This window comes from Micromys minutus, assembly GCF_963924665.1.
Source record: "Micromys minutus genome assembly, chromosome: 28".
NCBI classification, from domain to species: Eukaryota; Metazoa; Chordata; class Mammalia; order Rodentia; family Muridae; genus Micromys; species Micromys minutus.
In genome coordinates this window covers 27,315,907-27,328,977 of record NC_137963.1, presented here as the reverse complement: position 1 = coordinate 27,328,977, position 13,071 = coordinate 27,315,907, and positions in this window count along the sequence as shown.

The following is a 13,071-nucleotide window of genomic DNA, read 5'->3' as shown; positions in this document are numbered from 1 at the left end:
TGACTTATTACCCTAAAATAAGTGAAATTTCTTCAATTTTGCCCCAAAATAAGGGAATTTCTGCCTTTTTGCCCTGAAATATGTGAAATTTCTGCAATTTTACCACAAAATAAGGTGAATTTCTGCCTTTTTGCCCCAAAATAATGGAAATTTTTGCATTTTTGCCCCCAAAAAAAAATTTTTACTTTTTTTCACTGAAATAAGTGAAATTTCTGCAATTTGGCCCTAAAATAAGGGAAATTTCTGCAATTTTAACCCATAATAAGGGATATTTCTGCAATTTTTCCCCATATAAGGGGAATTTCTGTTTTCTACTCCCAAAAATGGGAAATATCTGCAATTTTGCCCTAAAATAAGGGGAATTTCTACCTTTTGCCCCAAAATAAGGTGAATTTCTGCCTTTTTGCCCCAAATAATGGGAATTTTTGCCTTTTTGCCCCAAAATAAAGAAAATTACTGTATTTTTTTAACCTAAAATTAGGTTAATTTCTGCAATTTTGCTCCAAAATACAGGGATTTTCTGCCTTTTTCGCCGACAATAAGGGGAATTTCTGCCATTTTGCCGCAAAATAAGTGAAAATTCTGCAGTTTTACACCAAAATAAGGGGATTTTCTGCATTTTTGCCCCAAAATTAGGGGCATTTCTGCAATTATGCTCCAAAATACGGGGAATTTCTGCTTTTTTGCCCGAAAATAAAGGGAATGTATACCTTTTTGCCATAAAAATGGAAATTTCTTCATTTTTGCCCCAAAATAAGGGGATTTTCCGCCTTTTTGACTCAAAATAAGTGCAATTTCGCCTTTTCTCCAAAAATAAATAAAATTTCTGTCTTTTTGCCCCAAAATAAGGGGAATTTCAGACTTTTTTCCTGAAAATAAGAAAAATTTCAGCATTTTTACCTCAAAATAAGGGGAATTTCTGCATTTTTGCCACAAAATATTAGGAATTTCTGCCTTTTTGCCACAAAATAAGGGGAATTTCTGCCTTTTTTTTTCTGACATAAGTGAAATTTCTGCAATTTTGCCCCAAATTAAAGGAAATTTCTGCAATTTTTCCCCATAATAAGGGAAATTTCTGGAATTTTGCCCCAAAATAAGTGGAATTTCTGAGTTTTGCCCCAAAAGAAGGAGAATTTCTGTCTTTTTGCCCCAACATATAGAGAATTTCTGCCTTTTTGCCCCACAATTAGGGGAATTTCTGCAATTTTGCTCCTAAATACGGGGAATTTCTGCCTTTATGCCCGAAAATAAGAGGAATGCATACCTTTTTGCCACAAAAAAGGGAAATTTCTTCATTTTTGCTCCAAAATAAAGGGAATTTCTGCCTTTTTGCCTCTAAATAAGTGGAATTTTTATTTTTTTCCCCCAAAACAAAGGGAATTTCTGTCTTTTTTGCTCCAAAATAAGGAAAATTTCTGACTTATTACACTGAAATAAGTAAAATTTCTTCAATTTTGCCCAAAATAAGGAAAATTTCTGCCTTTTTGCACTGAAATATTGAAATTTCTGCAATTTTACCCCAAAATAAGGTGAATTTCTGCCTTTTTGCCCTAAAATAATGGGGATTTCTGCCTTTTTGTTCCAAAATAAAGAAAATTACTGTATTTTTTACCCCAAAATTAGGTGAATTTCTGCAATTTTGCTCCTAAATATGGGGATTTTCTGCCTTTTTCGCCAAAAATAAGGGGAATTTCTGCCATTTTGCCGCGAAATAAGTGAAATTTCTGCAGTATTAAATCAAAATAAGGGGAATTTCTGCCTTTTTGCCTCAAAATTAGGGGAATTTCTGCAATTTTGCTCCAAAATACGGGGAATTTCTACCTTTTTGCCCGAAAATAAAGGGAATGTATAACTTTTTGCCATAAAAAAGGGAAATTTCTTCATTTTTGCCCCAAAATAAGGGGATTTTCCGCATTTTTGACTCAAAATAAGTGCAATTTCTGCTTTTTCCCCAAAAATAAACGAAATTTCTGCCTTTTGCCCCAAAATAAGGGGAATTTCTGACTTTTTGCCGTGAAATAAATGAAATTTCTTCAATTTTGCCCGAAAATAAGGGAAATTTGTGTCTTTTTGCCCCAAAATAAGGGGATTTTCCGCCTTTTTGACTCAAAATAAGTGCAATTTCTGCCTTTTCCCCAAAAATAAACGAAATTTCAGTGTTTTTGCCCCAAAATAAGGGGAATTTCTGACTTTTTACCTCAAAATAAGGGGAATTTCTGCCTTTTTGCCCCAAAATAAGGGAAATTTCTGCCATTTTGCCCACAAATAAAAAAAATTTCAGCCTTTTTACCTCAAAATAAAAGAAATTTCTGCATTTCTGTAACAAAATATTAAGAATTTCTGCCTTTTTGCCCCAAAATAAGAAAAATTTCTGCCTTTTTTCCCTGAAATAAGTGAAATTTCTTCAATTTTGCCCCAAAATAAGGGAAATTTTGCAATTTTGCCCAAATGTAAAGTAAATTTCTGCAATTTTGCCCCAAAATAATAGGAATTTCTGAATTTTTGCTCCTGAAAAAAGGATGTTTTCTGTCTTTTTGCCCCAAAATAAGGAGAATTTCTGCCTTTTTGCCCGAAAATTATGAGAATTTCTGCAATTTTGCTTCAAAATACGGGGAATTTCGGCCTTTTACCCCCAAAATAAAGGGAATTTCTACCTTTTGCCCCAAAATATGGGGAATTTCTACCTTTTTGTTCCAAAATTAGGAAAATTTCTTCAATTTTGTACCATAATAAAAGAAATTTCTGCTTTTTGCCCCAAAATAAGTGTAATTTCTGACTTTTTGCCATGAAATAAATGAAATTTCTGCAATTTTGCCCGAAAATAAGGGAAATTTGTGTCTTTTTGCCCCAAAATAAAGGGAATTTCTGCTTTGCCCCAAAATATGAGGAATTTCAGCATTTTACCTCAAAATAAGGGGAATTTCAGCCTTTTTGCACCATATATGGAGAATTTCTGCCTTTTTGCCCCAAAATAAAGGGAATTTCTGCATTTTTGCACCAATATTAGGGGAATTTCTGCAATTTTGCTCCAAAATACGGGTCATTTCTGCCTTTTTGCCCAAAATTAAGTGGAATTTCTGCTTTTTTGTCCCGAAATAAGTGAAATTTCTTCAATTTTAGCCAAAAATTAGGGATTTCATCTTTTTGCCCCCCCAAAAAAGGGGAATTTCTGCCATTTTGCCCTTAAATATTTGAAATTTCTGCAATTTTACCCCAAAATAAGGGGAATTTTTGCCTTTTTGCCCCAAAATAAGGGGAATTTCAGCGTTATTACCTCAAAATAAGGGAAATTTCTGCCTTTTTGACAAAAAATATAAAGAATTTCTGCCTTTTTGCCCCAAAATAAGGATAATTTCTGCAATTTTGCCCCAAAATAAGGGGAATCTCCTTTTTTGCCCCAAAATAAAGGAAATTTCAGCCTTTTACCAGAAAATAAGTGAAATTTCTGCAATTTTGCCCCAAATAAGAGAAATTTCTGCAATTTTGCCCTATAATAAGGGGAATTTCTGCCTTTTGCCCCAAAATAAGAAGAATTTCTGCCTTTTTGCCCCAAAATAAAGAAAATTACTGTATTTTTTACCCCAAAATTAGGTGAATTTCTGCAATTTTGCTCCAAAATACGGGAATTTTCTGCCTTTTTCGCTGAAAATAAGGGGAATTTCTGCCTTTTGCCCCAAAAATACAGGAATTTCTGCAATTTTGCTCCAAAATACGGGGAATTTCTGCTTTTTTGCCCGAAAATAAAGGGAATGTATACCTTTTTGCCATAAAAAAGGGAAATTTCTTCATATTTGCCCCAAAATAAGGGGATTTTTTGCCTCTTTGACTCAAAATAAGTGCAATTTCTGCCTTTTCCCCAGAAAATAAAGAAAATTTCTGTCTTTTTGCCCCAAAATAAGGGGAATTTTTGACTTTTTGCCCGAAAATAAGGAGAATTTCAGCCTTTTTACCTCAAAATAAGGGGAATTTCTGCGTTTTTGCCCTAAAATATGGAGAATTTCTGCCTTTTTTGCCCGAAAATAAGGGGAATGCATAACTTATTGCCATTAAAAAAGGATATTTCTTCATTTTTGCTCCAAAATATGGGGAATTTCTACCTTTTAGCCTCTAAATAAGTGGAATTTCTGTTTTTTCCCCCAAAACAAAGGGAATTTCTGTCTTTTTTGCCCCAACATAATGAAAATTTCTGACTTATTACCCTGAAATAAGTGAAATTTCTGCAATTTTGCCCCAAAATAAGGGAATTTCTGCCTTTTTGCCCTGAAATATGTGAAATTTCTGCAATTTTACCACAAAATAAGGTGAATTTCTGCCTTTTTGCCCCAAAATAATGGAAATTTTTGCATTTTTGCCCCAAAAAAAATTTTTTTACTTTTTTTCACTGAAATAAGTGAAATTTCTGCAATTTGGCCCTAAAATAAGGGAAATTTCTGCAATTTTAACCCATAATAAGGGATATTTCTGCAATTTTTCCCCATATAAGGGGAATTTCTGTTTTCTACTCCCAAAAATGGGAAATATCTGCAATTTTGCCCTAAAATAAGGGGAATTTCTACCTTTTGCCCCAAAATAAGGTGAATTTCTGCCTTTTTGCCCCAAATAATGGGAATTTTTGCCTTTTTGCCCCAAAATAAAGAAAATTACTGTATTTTTTTACCCTAAAATTAGGTTAATTTCTGCAATTTTGCTCCAAAATACAGGGATTTTCTGCCTTTTTCGCCGACAATAAGGGGAATTTCTGCCATTTTGCCGCAAAATAAGTGAAAATTCTGCAGTTTTACACCAAAATAAGGGGATTTTCTGCATTTTTGCCCCAAAATTAGGGGCATTTCTGCAATTATGCTCCAAAATACGGGGAATTTCTGCTTTTTTGCCCGAAAATAAAGGGAATGTATACCTTTTTGCCATAAAAATGGAAATTTCTTCATTTTTGCCCCCAAATAAGGGGATTTTCCGCCTTTTTGACTCAAAATAAGTGCAATTTCGCCTTTTCTCCAAAAATAAATAAAATTTCTGTCTTTTTGCCCCAAAATAAGGGGAATTTCAGACTTTTTTCCTGAAAATAAGAAAAATTTCAGCCTTTTTACCTCAAAATAAGGGGAATTTCTGCATTTTTGCCACAAAATATTAGGAATTTCTGCCTTTTTGCCACAAAATAAGGGGAATTTCTGCCTTTTTTTTTCTGACATAAGTGAAATTTCTGCAATTTTGCCCCAAATTAAAGGAAATTTCTGCAATTTTTCCCCATAATAAAGGAAATTTCTGGAATTTTGCCCCAAAATAAGTGGAATTTCTGAGTTTTGCCCCAAAAGAAGGAGAATTTCTGTCTTTTTGCCCAACATATAGAGAATTTCTGCCTTTTTGCCCCACAATTAGGGGAATTTCTGCAATTTTGCTCCTAAATACGGGGAATTTCTGCCTTTATGCCCGAAAATAAGAGGAATGCATACCTTTTTGCCACAAAAAAGGGAAATTTCTTCATTTTTGCTCCAAAATAAAGGGAATTTCTGCCTTTTTGCCTCTAAATAAGTGGAATTTTTATTTTTTTCCCCCAAAACAAGAGGAATTTCTGTCTTTTTTGCTCCAAAATAAGGAAAATTTCTGACTTATTACACTGAAATAAGTAAAATTTCTTCAATTTTGCCCAAAATAAGGAAAATTTCTGCCTTTTTGCACTGAAATATTGAAATTTCTGCAATTTTACCCCAAAATAAGGTGAATTTCTGCCTTTTTGCCCTAAAACAATGGGGATTTCTGCCTTTTTGTTCCAAAATAAAGAAAATTACTGTATTTTTTACCCCAAAATTAGGTGAATTTCTGCAATTTTGCTCCTAAATATGGGGATTTTCTGCCTTTTTCGCCAAAAATAAGGGGAATTTCTGCCATTTTGCCGCGAAATAAGTGAAATTTCTGCAGTATTAAATCAAAATAAGGGGAATTTCTGCCTTTTTGCCTCAAAATTAGGGGAATTTCTGCAATTATGCTCCAAAATACGGGGAATTTCTACCTTTTTGCCCGAAAATAAAGGGAATGTATAACTTTTTGCCATAAAAAAGGGAAATTTCTTCATTTTTGCCCCAAAATAAGGGGATTTTCCGCATTTTTGACTCAAAATAAGTGCAATTTCTGCTTTTTCCCCAAAAATAAACGAAATTTCTGCCTTTTGCCCCAAAATAAGGGGAATTTCTGACTTTTTGCCGTGAAATAAATGAAATTTCTTCAATTTTGCCCGAAAATAAGGGAAATTTGTGTCTTTTTGCCCCAAAATAAGGGGATTTTCCGCCTTTTTGACTCAAAATAAGTGCAATTTCTGCCTTTTCCCCAAAAATAAACGAAATTTCAGTGTTTTTGCCCCAAAATAAGGGGAATTTCTGACTTTTTACCTCAAAATAAGGGGAATTTCTGCCTTTTTGCCCCAAAATAAGGGAAATTTCTGCCATTTTGCCCACAAATAAAAAAAATTTCAGCCTTTTTACCTCAAAATAAAAGAAATTTCTGCATTTCTGTAACAAAATATTAAGAATTTCTGCCTTTTTGCCCCAAAATAAGAAAAATTTCTGCCTTTTTTCCCTGAAATAAGTGAAATTTCTTCAATTTTGCCCCAAAATAAGGGAAATTTTGCAATTTTGCCCAAATGTAAAGTAAATTTCTGCAATTTTGCCCCAAAATAATAGGAATTTCTGACTTTTTGCTCCTGAAAAAAGGATGTTTTCTGTCTTTTTGCCCCAAAATAAGGAGAATTTCTGCATTTTTGCCCGAAAATTATGAGAATTTCTGCAATTTTGCTTCAAAATACGGGGAATTTCGGCCTTTTACCCCCAAAATAAAGGGAATTTCTACCTTTTGCCCCAAAATATGGGGAATTTCTACCTTTTTGTTCCAAAATTAGGAAAATTTCTTCAATTTTGTACCATAATAAAAGAAATTTCTGCTTTTTGCCCCAAAATAAGTGTAATTTCTGACTTTTTGCCATGAAATAAATGAAATTTCTGCAATTTTGCCCGAAAATAAGGGAAATTTGTGTCTTTTTGCCCCAAAATAAAGGGAATTTCTGCTTTGCCCCAAAATATGGGGAATTTCAGCATTTTACCTCAAAATAAGGGGAATTTCAGCCTTTTTGCACCAAAATATGGAGAATTTCTGCCTTTTTGCCCCAAAATAAAGGGAATTTCTGCATTTTTGCACCAATATTAGGGGAATTTCTGCAATTTTGCTCCAAAATACGGGTCATTTCTGCCTTTTTGCCCAAAATTAAGTGGAATTTCTGCTTTTTTGTCCCGAAATAAGTGAAATTTCTTCAATTTTAGCCAAAAATTAGGGATTTCATCTTTTTGCCCCCCAAAAAAAGGGGAATTTCTGCCATATTGCCCTTAAATATTTGAAATTTCTGCAATTTTACCCCAAAATAAGGGGAATTTTTGCCTTTTTGCCCCAAAATAAGGGGAATTTCAGCGTTATTACCTCAAAATAAGGGAAATTTCTGCCTTTTTGACAAAAAATATAAAGAATTTCTGCCTTTTTGCCCCAAAATAAGGAAAATTTCTGCAATTTTGCCCCAAAATAAAAGGAATTTCTCCTTTTTTGCCCCAAAATAAAGGAAATTTCAGCCTTTTACCAGAAAATAAGTGAAATTTCTGCAACTTTGCCCCAAATAAGAGAAATTTCTGCAATTTTGCTCTATAATAAGGGGAATTTCTGCCTTTTGCCCCAAAATAAGAAGAATTTCTGCCTTTTTGCCCCAAAATAAATAAAATTACTGTATTTTTTACCCCAAAATTAGGTGAATTTCTGCAATTTTGCTCCAAAATACGGGAATTTTCTGCCTTTTTCGCTGAAAATAAGGGGAATTTCTGCCATTTTGCCGCGAAATAATTGAAATTTTTGCAGTTTTACCCCAAAATAAGGGGAATTTCTGCCTTTTGCCCCAAAAATACAGGAATTTCTGCAATTTTGCTCCAAAATACGGGAAATTTCTGCTTTTTTGCCCGAAAATAAAGGGAATGTATACCTTTTTGCCATAAAAAGGGAAATTTCTTCATATTTGCCCCAAAATAAGGGGATTTTTTGCCTCTTTGACTCAAAATAAGTGCAATTTCTGCCTTTTCCCCAGAAAATAAAGAAAATTTCTGTCTTTTTGCCCCAAAATAAGGGGAATTTTTGACTTTTTGCCCGAAAATAAGGAGAATTTCAGCCTTTTTACCTCAAAATAAGGGGAATTTCTGCGTTTTTGCCCTAAAATATGGAGAATTTCTGCCTTTTTTGCCCGAAAATAAGGGGAATGCATAACTTATTGCCATTAAAAAAGGATATTTCTTCATTTTTGCTCCAAAATATGGGGAATTTCTACCTTTTAGCCTCTAAATAAGTGGAATTTCTGTTTTTTCCCCCAAAACAAAGGGAATTTCTGTCTTTTTTGCCCCAACATAATGAAAATTTCTGACTTATTACCCTGTAATAAGTGAAATTTCTGCAATTTTGCCCCAAAATAAGGGAATTTCTGCCTTTTTGCCCTGAAATATGTGAAATTTCTGCAATTTTACCACAAAATAAGGTGAATTTCTGCCTTTTTGCCCCAAAATAATGGAAATTTTTGCATTTTTGCCCCAAAAAAAAAATTTTTACTTTTTTTCACTGAAATAAGTGAAATTTCTGCAATTTGGCCCTAAAATAAGGGAAATTTCTGCAATTTTAACCCATAATAAGGGATATTTCTGCAATTTTTCCCCATATAAGGGGAATTTCTGTTTTCTACTCCCAAAAATGGGAAATATCTGCAATTTTGCCCCAAAATAAGTGGAATTTCTGAGTTTTGCCCCAAAAGAAGGAGAATTTCTGTCTTTTTGCCCCAACATATAGAGAATTTCTGCCTTTTTGCCCCACAATTAGGGGAATTTCTTCAATTTTGCTCCTAAATACGGGGAATTTCTGCCTTTATGCCCGAAAATAAGGGGAATGCATACCTTTTTGCCACAAAAAAGGGAAATTTCTTCATTTTTGCTCCAAAATAAAGGGAATTTCTGCCTTTTTGCCTCTAAATAAGTGGAATTTTTATTTTTTCCCCCAAAACAAAGGGAATTTCTGTCTTTTTTGCTCCAAAATAAGGAAAATTTCTGACTTATTACACTGAAATAAGTAAAAGTTCTTCAATTTTGCCCAAAATAAGAAAAATTTCTGCCTTTTTGCACTGAAATATTGAAATTTCTGCAATTTTACCCCAAAATAAGGTGAATTTCTGCCTTTTTGCCCTAAAATAATGGGGATTTCTGCCTTTTTGTTCCAAAATAAAGAAAATTACTGTATTTTTTACCCCAAAATTAGGTGAATTTCTGCAATTTTGCTCCTAAATATGGGGATTTTCTGCCTTTTTCGCCAAAAATAAGGGGAATTTCTGCCATTTTGCCGCGAAATAAGTGAAATTTCTGCAGTATTAAATCAAAATAAGGGGAATTTCTGCCTTTTTGCCTCAAAATTAGGGGAATTTCTGCAATTATGCTCCAAAATACGGGGAATTTCTACCTTTTTGCCCGAAAATAAAGGGAATGTATAACTTTTTGCCATAAAAAAGGGAAATTTCTTCATTTTTGCCCCAAAATAAGGGGATTTTCCGCATTTTTACTCAAAATAAGTGCAATTTCTGCTTTTTCCCCCAAAATAAACGAAATTTCTGTCTTTTTGCCCCAAAATAAGGGGAATTTCTGACTTTTTGCCATGAAATAAATGAAATTTCTTCAATTTTGCCCGAAAATAAGGGAAATTTGTGTCTTTTTGCCCCAAAATAAGGGGATTTTCCGCCTTTTTGACTCAAAATAAGTGCAATTTCTGCCTTTTCCCCAAAAATAAACGAAATTTCAGTGTTTTTGCCCCAAAATAAGGGGAATTTCTGACTTTTTACTTCAAAATAAGGGCAATTTCTGCCTTTTTGCCCCAAAATAAGGGAAATTTCTGCCATTTTGCCCACAAATAAAAAAAATTTCAGCCTTTTTACCTCAAAATAAAAGAAATTTCTGCATTTCTGTAACAAAATATTAAGAATTTCTGCCTTTTTGCCCCAAAATAAGAAAAATTTCTGCCTTTTTTCCCTGAAATAAGTGAAATTTCTTCAATTTTGCCCCAATATAAGGGAAATTTTGCAATTTTGCCCAAATGTAAAGTAAATTTCTGCAATTTTGCCCCAAAATAATAGGAATTTCTGAATTTTTGCTCCTGAAAAAAGGATGTTTTCTGTCTTTTTGCCCCAAAATAAGGAGAATTTCTGCCTTTTTGCCCGAAAATTATGAGAATTTCTGCAATTTTGCTTCAAAATACGGGGAATTTCGGCCTTTTACCCCCAAAATAAAGGGAATTTCTACCTTTTGCCCCAAAATATGGGGAATTTCTACCTTTTTGTTCCAAAATTAGGAAAATTTCTTCAATTTTGTACCATAATAAAAGAAATTTCTGCTTTTTGCCCCAAAATAAGTGTAATTTCTGACTTTTTGCCATGAAATAAATGAAATTTCTGCAATTTTGCCCGAAAATAAGGGAAATTTGTGTCTTTTTGCCCCAAATAAAGGGAATTTCTGCTTTGCCCCAAAATATGGGGAATTTTAGCATTTTACCTCAAAATAAGGGGAATTTCAGCCTTTTTGCACCAAAATATGGAGAATTTCTGCCTTTTTGCCCCAAAATAAAGGGAATTTCTGCATTTTTGCACCAATATTAGGGGAATTTCTGCAATTTTGCTCCAAAATACGGGTCATTTCTGCCTTTTTGCCCAAAATTAAGTGGAATTTCTGCTTTTTTGTCCCGAAATAAGTGAAATTTCTTCAATTTTAGCCAAAAATTAGGGATTTCATCTTTTTGCCCCCCCAAAAAAGGGGAATTTCTGCCATATTGCCCTTAAATATTTGAAATTTCTGCAATTTTACCCCAAAATAAGGGGAATTTTTGCCTTTTTGCCCCAAAATAAGGGGAATTTCAGCGTTATTACCTCAAAATAAGGGAAATTTCTGCCTTTTTGACAAAAAATATAAAGAATTTCTGCCTTTTTGCCCTGAAATGAGGAAAATTTCTGCAATTTTGCCCCAAAATAAGGGGAATTTCCCCTTTTTTGCCCCAAAATAAAGGAAATTTCAGCCTTTTACCAGAAAATAAGTGAAATTTCTGCAATTTTGCCCAAAAATATGGTAAATTCCTGCAATTTTGCCCCAAAATAAAGGAAATTTCTGGAATTTTGCCCCAAAGAAAGGGGAATTTCTGATTTTTGCCCCAAAATAAAAGGAATTTCTGCCTTTTGCCCCAAAATTAGGGGAATTTCTGCAATTTTGCTCCAAAATACGGGAAATTTCAGAATTTTTGCCCGAAAATAAGGGGAATGCATAACTTTTTGCCAGAAAAAAGGGAAATTTCTTCATTTTTGCTCCAAAATAAGGGGAATTTCTGCCTTTTTGCCTTTAAATAAGTGGAATTTCTGTCTTTTTCCCCCAAAATAAAGGGAATTTTTGTATGTTTTGCCCCAAAATAAGGGTAATTTCTGACTTATTACCCTGAAATAAGTGAAATTTCTGCAATTTTGCCCCAAAATAAGGGAAATTTCTGCATTTTTGCCCCCAAATAAGGGAAATTTTAGCATTTTTACCTCAAAATAAGGGGAATTTCTGCATTTTTGCCACAAAATATTAAGAAATTCTGCCTTTTTGACTCAAAATAAGGAAAATTTCTGCCTTTTTTCCCTGAAATAAGTGAAATTTCTGCAATTTTGCCCCAAAATAAAGGAAATTTCTGCAATTTTTCCCCATAATAAGGAAAATTTCTGGAATTTTGCCCGAAAATAAGTGGAATTTCTGAGTTTTGCCCCAAAAGAAGGAGAATTTCTATCTTTTTGCCCCAACATATAGAGAATTTCTGCCTTTTTGTCCCACAATTAAGGGAATTTCTTCAATTTTGCTCCTAAATACGGGGAATTTCTGCCTTTATGCCCGAAAATAAGGGAAATGCATACCTTTTTGCCACAAAAAAGGGAAATTTCTTCATTTTTGCTCCAAAATAAGGGGAATTTCTGCCTATTTGCCTCTAAATAAGTGGAATTTTTATTTTTTTCCACCAAAACAAAGGGAATTTCTGTCTTTTTTGCTCCAAAATAAGGAAAATTTCTGACTTATTACACTGAAATAAGTGAAATTTCTTCAATTTTGCCCAAAATAAGGAAAATTTCTGCCTTTTTGCACTGAAATATTGAAATTTCTGCAATTTTACCCCAAAATAAGGTGAATTTCTGCCTTTTTGCTCTAAAATAATGGGAATTTCTGCCTTTTTGCCCCAAAATAAAGAAACTTACTGTATTTTTTACCCCAAAATTAGGTGAATTTCTGCAATTTTGCTCCTAAATACGGGGATTTTCTGCCTTTTTCGCCAAAAATAAGGGGAATTTCTGCCATTTTGCCGCGAAATAAGTGAAATTTCTGCAGTATTAAATCAAAATAAGGGGAATTTCTGCCTTTTTGCCTCAAAATTAGGGGAATTTCTGCAATTATGCTCCAAAATACGGGGAATTTCTACCTTTTGCCCGAAAATAAAGGGAATGTATAACTTTTTGCCATAAAAAAGGGAAATTTCTTCATTTTTGCCCCAAAATAAGGGGATTTTCCGTATTTTTGACTCAAAATAAGTGCAATTTCTGCTTTTTCCCCAAAAATAAACGAAATTTCTGTCTTTTTGCCCCAAAATAAGGGGAATTTCTGACTTTTTGCCGTGAAATAAATGAAATTTCTTCAATTTTGCCCGAAAATAAGGGAAATTTGTGTCTTTTTGCCCCAAAATAAGGGGATTTTCCACCTTTTTGACTCAAAATAAGTGCAATTTCTGCCTTTTCCCCCAAAAAACGAAATTTCAGTGTTTTTGCCCCAAAATAAGGGGAATTTCTGACTTTTTACCTCAGAATAAGGGGAATTTCTGCCTTTTTGCCCCAAAATAAGGGGAATTTCTGCCATTTTGCCCACAAATAAAAAAAATTTCAGCCTTTTTACCTCAAAATAAAAGAAATTTCTGCATTTCTGTAACAAAATATAAAGAATTTCTGCCTTTTTGCCCCAA